The sequence below is a fragment of the Nerophis ophidion genome, linkage group LG12 (assembly GCF_033978795.1).
Source record: "Nerophis ophidion isolate RoL-2023_Sa linkage group LG12, RoL_Noph_v1.0, whole genome shotgun sequence".
Taxonomy (NCBI): domain Eukaryota; kingdom Metazoa; phylum Chordata; class Actinopteri; order Syngnathiformes; family Syngnathidae; genus Nerophis; species Nerophis ophidion.
In genome coordinates this window covers 39,236,404-39,244,067 of record NC_084622.1, presented here as the reverse complement: position 1 = coordinate 39,244,067, position 7,664 = coordinate 39,236,404, and the positions used below count along the sequence as shown (strand labels likewise).

At 41.5% G+C, this 7,664-nt stretch overlaps 1 protein-coding gene across 2 annotated transcripts in view; it reads left to right on the top strand.

Moving 5' to 3' along the window:
• Positions 1 to 4,450: 4,450 nt before the first annotated feature.
• LOC133563436 (furin-like) overlaps positions 4,451 to 7,664 on the top strand; it is a 221,943-nt gene continuing 218,729 nt past the window's right edge. For both annotated transcript variants that reach the window (XM_061917560.1, XM_061917559.1), the window contains exon 1: positions 4,451 to 5,058. The gene's annotated coding sequence lies outside the window, so the exon portion shown is untranslated. The remainder of the gene's footprint in view (positions 5,059 to 7,664) is intronic.

Here is a 7,664-nt window from a genome sequence, read left to right as displayed (position 1 = left end):
CAAGATTGTTTGCACCGGAACCAATTAACCGCAATAAATAAGAAACGATTTGACTGTACACTTTTTTTTCCAACTTGTTTTGAATTAGTATTTGTTACTGAGATGGAACTATCCCTTGTCTATCACTTGTCCCTCAAGGTTGGGGTCCCCAAACTTTTTGACTAGGGGGCTGCTTTGGGTTAAAATAATTTGGCGGGGGCGCCGGGCTGTATATATATATATATATATATATATATATATGTATATATATATATACTGTATATATTGATACAGGTATATGTACAGTACAGGCCAAATGTTTGGACACACCTTCTCATTCAATGGGTTTTCTTCATTTCCATCTCTATTTACCTTGTAGATTGTCACTGAAGTTATCACAACTATGAATGTACATATGTGGAGTTATGTACTTAACATAAAAAGGTGAAATAATTAAAAGCACATTTTATATTCCAGTTCCTTCAAAATAGCCACCCTTTGCCTTTGCTTATATATATACATACAGTATATATATATATATATGTATCCATTATTTACCGCTTGTCCCTTTTGTGGTATTTCTGTCTGTCATTCCGTCGTACATTTTTTTTCCTTTTACGGAAGGTTTTTTTTGTAGAGAATGAATGATGAAAAAACACTTAATTTAACGGTTTAAAAGAGGAGAAAACACGAAAACAAATGAAAATTAAATTTTGAAACATTGTTTATCTTCAATTTCGACTCTTTAAAATTCAAAATTCAACCAAAAAAAATGAAGAAAAAAAACTAGCTAATTCGAATCTTTCTGAAAAATTAAAAAAAATAATTTATGGAACATTATTAGTAATTTTTCCTGATTAAAATTGATTTTAGAATTTTGATGACATGTTTTGAATAGGTTAAAATCTAATCTGCACTTTGTTATAATATATAACAAATTGGACCAAACTATATTTCTAACAAAGACAAATCATTATTTTGTCTAGATTATCCAGAACAACATTTTTAAAAGAAATTCAAAATACTTTGAAATAAGATTTATATTTGATTCTACAGATTTTCTAGATTTGCCAGAATTTTTTTTGAATTTTAATCATAATAAGTTTGAAGAAATAGTTCACAGAAGCTAAAATGAAGAATTAAATTAAAATGTATTTATTATTCTTTACAATAAAAAAAAAATACTTGAACATTGTTTTAAATTTTCAGGAAAGAAGAGGAAGGAATTTAAAAGGTAAAAAGGTATATGTGTTTAAAAATCCTAAAATAATTTTTAAGGTTGTATTTTTCCTCTAAAATTGTCTTTCTGAAAGTTATAAGAAGCAAAGTAAAAAAAGTAAATTAATTTATTTAAACCTTGTCTGGTCCTCATATTGTTGTTACTCAGCCAGCGATGTTTACCTTATCCTAATAAACATCTGTTCAGTATTTTAACGTAAAAGTGTTTGATTGTGAGGCATTAAAAGCCACAAAATGCAACGGGTCCATCAGACCCACAAACGCTGGCTGAGTAACAACAATTTAACGTTGTAAAGAAAATTTCTCTGCCAGCTTCTGCATCCCATGGGGATTCTTCTCTTGTGTTTCTGCACCTGCGGTTCCCACACAAGGTTGCAACACTGTTTGTCAACACTGTCTGCTCTCATTTGTTCGCACATTTGACCCTCTGATGTTCTGTGTACCTACACTCTGTCGTCCTCCTGTTAAGGCCTGATATGTGTGTGTGTGTGTGTGTGTGTGTGTGTGTGTGTGTGTGTGTGTGTGTGTGTGTGTGTGTGTGTGTGTGTGTGTGTGTGTGGGTGGGTGTGGTACACAGAACATACATGTTCAGATTTGTATTAGTCAGTTTAAAAAAAGAAGGGTTTTTAAGCCTTTTTAAAAGCATCCAGTCTGTGGTGCCCTCGGGTGGTCAGGGAGAGTGTTCCACATACTGGAAGCGGCGTAACAGAAAACCCGGTCTCCCATTGTTCATAGCTTTGTCCTCAGAGGTTGGAGGAGGTTAGATTGTCCGGAGCGGAGGTGTCGTCTGGAGGATGGTTTTCCATCCATCTTTTTGCTACCCCTTGTCCCTTTCTGTTTTGTTAAGTGTGCATTACAAGGCTGATAACTGTTACTAGGTACATAGTGGGTGAGTGGTTGTGTGTGGTACACAGAACATCAATTTCCACACTTCTATTAACCCCTGGTCCAGTGAACCCAGACATCTTTTATGTAATAGAAATGTGTAGGGGGTAGAGATGTGCGGAGTCCGCGGGTAAACTGCGGGTCGGGCGGTTGACATGACGAAAAAATTGATTTTAATTAGATTCGGGCGGGTGACGGTTGAACCATCCGGAGATATTTGATATACATGGTTCTGGAATTGGTATCCTTTGCCATTCAAAGTGCCATTCAAGACCCGTGTCATAAAGCGAAAAAGACAATAGGAGACGCTATTATTCTCTGGAATGACTGTCGGCTGTCACCCAGATATTAAATATTAGTGCGTGCTATGAAGCCATTGGCTCTGTCGCCTACTACAACATGTACGATCTGCTTGTCAATCCAGCATTATGTTGTGTGTGGCTTCCGTAGCAACACGCACACGACTGCAAGGCATACTGGGTGACACAGAGTACACTAATGGTTGTGATATAAACCATTTTAACACTCTTAATAATATGCGCCACGCTTTGAAGTCACACCAATTAAGAACACACATTTCGGGAGAACATCCTCACAGTAACACAACATTAACGCAACACAACAAATACCCATAATCCTTTGTATTCATGACATGCCCTGACTATTTTATACACTCATGGGTATTAGTTGTGTTCCGTTTATGTTGTGTTACTGTGAGGATGTTCTCCCGAAATGTGTTTGCCAATTGTGTATTGTGTGGCTTCATAGCGTGGCGCATATTAGTAAGTGTTAAAGTTGTTTATATCACAACCATCAGTGTACTCTGTATCACCCAGTATGCCTTTAAATCTCATACGTGTGATTGCAGCAGCTACACATAACATGTCGCTGGACCAACAATCGGTTAGTACATTTTGTTGAAGGTGTCAAAGGCAATGGCTTCACAGCACGCTCACGCTATTGAATAGTCGTGAGAACGTTTGTGGCTCTAATTGACTTCATTACTCTGTGAAACACTTTTAAGTAGCTCTGTGAGTGGTAAAGATGGCCAACCTCTGATGTAATTCAGCGAGCGATTGGCGGGCGGGTACGGTCCTGATTAAATGTTGGTTCTGGTGGACGGCGGGTGGATGACGATTTTGGTGAAGCGGACGCGGATTATATAATTGCCTATCCGCGCATCTCTAGTAGGGGGGTGTATGGTGTGTGGTCATTACATTTTTATTCTGATATATGTTCTTCACAGAAAATGAGCCAAAGTCAGTGAGATTAATTAATTGTATAATTTTTCTTTTAATAAAAAATTAAAACGGGTCCCACAGACCCGAACACCCCACAAGGGTTAAACAAGTCCAAGACCAAGTCTTTAAAATATTTTCTTGGATTTTCAAATTCTATTTGAGTTTTGTCTCTCTTAGAATTAAAAATGTCGAGCAAAATGAGACCAGCTTGCGAGTAAATAAATACAATTTAAAAAAATAGGGGCAGCTCACTGGTAAGTGCTGCTTTTTGAGCTATTTTTAAAACAGGCCAGCGGGCGACTCATCTGGTCCTTACGGGCTACCTGGTGCACCGCGTTGGTGACCCCTGACTTAGCATGACAATAATAATGATTTAATAATTTGATGAATAATTACGCGATGTCCGAGCACCTGCCACCGAAATTAAATAGGTTAAAACTCTAAAATTCCAACAATAAACATATAGAATTTTTTTTCCCAAATTTCCTTAGATGGAATATCTTGGGCTTCACGGTGGCAGAGGGGTTAGTGCGTCTGCCTCACAATACGAAGTTCCTGCAGTCCTGGGTTCAAATCCAGGCTCGGGGATCTTTCTGTGTGGAGTTTGCATGTTCTCCCCGTGAATGCGTGGGTTCCCTCCGGGTACTCCGGCTTCCTCCCACTTCCAAAGACATGCACCTGGGGATAGGTTGATTGGCAACACTAAATTGGCCCTAGTGTGTGAATGTGAGTGTGAATGTTGTCTGTCTATCTGTGTTGGCCCTGCGATGAGGTGGCGACTTGTCCAGGGTGTACCCTGCCTTCCGCCCGATTGTAGCTGAGATAGGCGCCAGCGCCCCCCGCGACCCCGAAAGGGAATAAGCGGTAGAAAATGGATGGATGGAATTACGCGATGTCCGAGCACCTGCCACCCCCCATATCTGCCTGCCAGCGAAATTAAATAGGTTAAAACTTTAAAATTCCAACAATAAACATGTACAATTTTTTTCCCCAAATTTCCTTAGATGGAATATCTTGTTCCTTCGTCGGCAGCGAAAGCCACGATAGAGCTCGCTCGACAGTCTGGTACGCCGGAAGAGTGACGTATTTCCCGGACAAAGGAGCTGTTTTGTTGTCATTCATCCAGTCGTCCACGCGACACTCCACGCGGAGGCAATCTCGCCTCTTACGGCTCCTTCTTCCTCCACATCTTATCGCGCCTTCACTACGCTGCGTAAACGCGTGTTCTTGTCCACAATCAGCCGTTAAAAGAACGTCGTTCGATCCGAACAAAATCTATTTTCTCGGAAGGGTGAAGTTGAGCGGCGGGGGAAGTTGACCGTGGATGACCAGCTCGCGTTTAAAAGGTGCGTGCTTTCAAAGCGTCAGGCTGAATTTAAAGCGAAATGGCAAAGGGACAAACACAGGGGAGTAGAAGGTGGGACGTGTTGGTTTCCCTGTGCAGAAAGTGCGAGTCAACCGTGTGCCCAGCGGGGTGGGCAGGCACGGAAAAGTGGGTGGTAGCAACTGAAGCGTTAGAAAAAATCCCCATTCTATTTTAACCGTCAACGCCGCGCACTAGTCTGCCCAGTCAGCGGAAACCTTTCCCGGTGTCAGGGATACCAACGCCGGCGTGGATCATTGGCGATGTGACCCACGGAAGGTGGATCTCTTTTCTTCCATGGGACTTGACTGACCTGAGTCCGCTGCACCTTCTCTGTGAACTTTGTCGGAGGTAAGACTTGTTTGCACGTTTTTTGCATGGAGAATCGTCTAGATCAGTGGTTCTCAACCTTTTTTTCAGTGATGTACCGCCTGTGAACATTTTTTTTAATTCAAGTACCCCCTAATCCAGGGGTCGGGAACCTTTTTGGCTGAGAGAGCCATGAAAGCCAAATATTTTAAAATGTATTTCCATAAGAGCCATATCATTTTTTTTTTTAACACTGAATACAACTAAATACATACATTAAGCAGGGACGGCGTGGCGCAGTGGCCGTGCGCAACCCGAGGGTCCCTGGTTCAAATCCCACCTAGAACCAACCTCGTCACGTCCGTTGTGTCCTGAACAAGACACTTCACCCTTGCTCCTGATGGGTGCTGGTTGGCGCCTTGCATGGCAGCTCCCTCCAGTGTGTGAATGTGTGTGTGTGTGAATGGGTAAATGTGGAAGTAGTGTCAAAGCGCTTTGAGTACCTTGAAGGTAGAAAAGCGCTATACAAGTACAACCCATTTATCATTTATTTATTTTATAAGTAAGACCAACATTTTTAGAGTATAATAAGTCTTGCATCTTTTAATAACAATGTTATTTTTAAGCAAACCAATATTTAATAAAATACTTTTTGAACAGGTGCGGTAGAAAACGGATGGATGGATTAAAATCAATCAATCAATCAATGTTTACTTATATAGCCCTAAATCACTAGTGTCTCAAAGGGCTGCACAAACCACTACCACATCCTCGGTGGGCCCACATAAGGGCAAGGAAAACTCACACCCAGTGGGACATCGGTGACAATAATGACTATGAGAACCTCGGAGAGGAGGAAAGCAATGGATGTCGAGCGGGTCTAACATGATACTGTGAAAGTTCAATCCATAATGGATCCAAAACAGTCGCGAGAGTCCAGTCCAAAGCGGATCCAACACAGCAGCGAGAGTCCCGTTCACAGCGGAGCCAGCAGGAAACCATCCCAAGCGGAGGCGGATCAGCAGCGCAGAGATGTCCCCAGCCGATACACAGGCAAGCAGTACATGGCCACCGGATCGGACCGGACCCCCTCCACAAGGGAGAGTGGGACATAGGAGAAAAAGAAAAGAAACGGCAGATCAACTGGTCTAAAAAGGGAGTCATCAATCAATCATCCATCCATCCATTTTCTACCGCTTATTCCCTTTTGGGGTCGCGGGGGGCGCTGGCGCCTATCTCAGCTACAGTCGGGCGGAAGGCGGGGTACACCCTGGACATGTCGTCACCTCATCGCAGGGCCAACACAGATAGACAGACAACATTCACACTCACATTCACACACTAGGGCCAATTTAGTGTTGCCAATCAACCTATCCCCAGGTGCATGTCTTTGGAAGTGGGAGGAAGCCAGAGTACCCGGAGGGAACCCACGCATTCACGGGGAGAACATGCAAACTCCACACAGAAAGATCCCGAGCCTGGATTTGAACCCAGGACTGCAGGACCCTCGTATTGTGAGGCAGACGCACTAACCCCTCTACCACCGTGAAGCCCATCAATCAATCAATGTTTATTTATATAGCCCCAAATCACAAATGTCTCAAAGGACTGTACAAACCACTACGACTACGACATCCTCGGAAGAACCCACATAAGGGCAAGGAAAACTCACACCCAGTGGGACGCCAGTGACAATGATGACTATGAGAAACCTTAGAGAGGACCTCAAATCTGGGCAAACCCCCCCCCCCCGACCAACACAGCCACATGAGAATGTTTTGTATTTTGAATGTTATTTTTAACACTGTGATTACCAGCGGAATTATTCATTACTTATCGTGTTAAGTAATGTCATCTAAGGTTTATCTGACAGCCAGATGCAGTCATCAAAAGAGCCACATTCGGCTCTAGAGCCATAGGTTCCCTACCCCTTCCCTAATCAGAGCAAAGCATTTTTGGTTGAAACAAAGAGATAAAGAAGTAAAATACAGCACTATGTCATCAGTTTCTGATTTATTAAATTGTATAACAGTGCAAAATATTGCTCATTTGTAGTGGTCTTTCTTAAAGTATTTGGAAAAAAGATATAAAAATAACTAAAAACTTGTTGAAAAATAAACAAGTGATTCAATTATAAATAAAGATTTCTACACATAGAAGGAATCATTAACTTAAAGTGCCCTCTTTGGGGATTGTAATAGAGATCCATCTGGATTCATGAACTTCATTCTAAACATTTCTTCACAAAAAAATAAATCATTAACATCAACATTTATGGAAAATGTCCACAAAAAATCCAGCTGTCAACACTGAATACTGCATTGTTGCATTTCTTTTCACAGTTTATGAACTTGCATTCATATTTTGTTGAATAAATATATGTATAAAGGATTTATGAATTTTTGCTATTTTTAGAGTATTTTTAAAAAATCTCACGTACCCCTTGGCATACCTTCAAGAACCCCCAGGGGTACACGTACCCCCATTTGAGAACCACTAGTCTAGATCAGTGGTTCTCAAATGGGCCCTCGGTGGGCCCACATAAGGGCAAGGAAAACTCACACCCAGTGGGACATCGGTGACAATAATGACTATGAGAACCTCGGAGAGGAGGAAAGCAATGGATGTCGAGCGGGTCTAACATGATA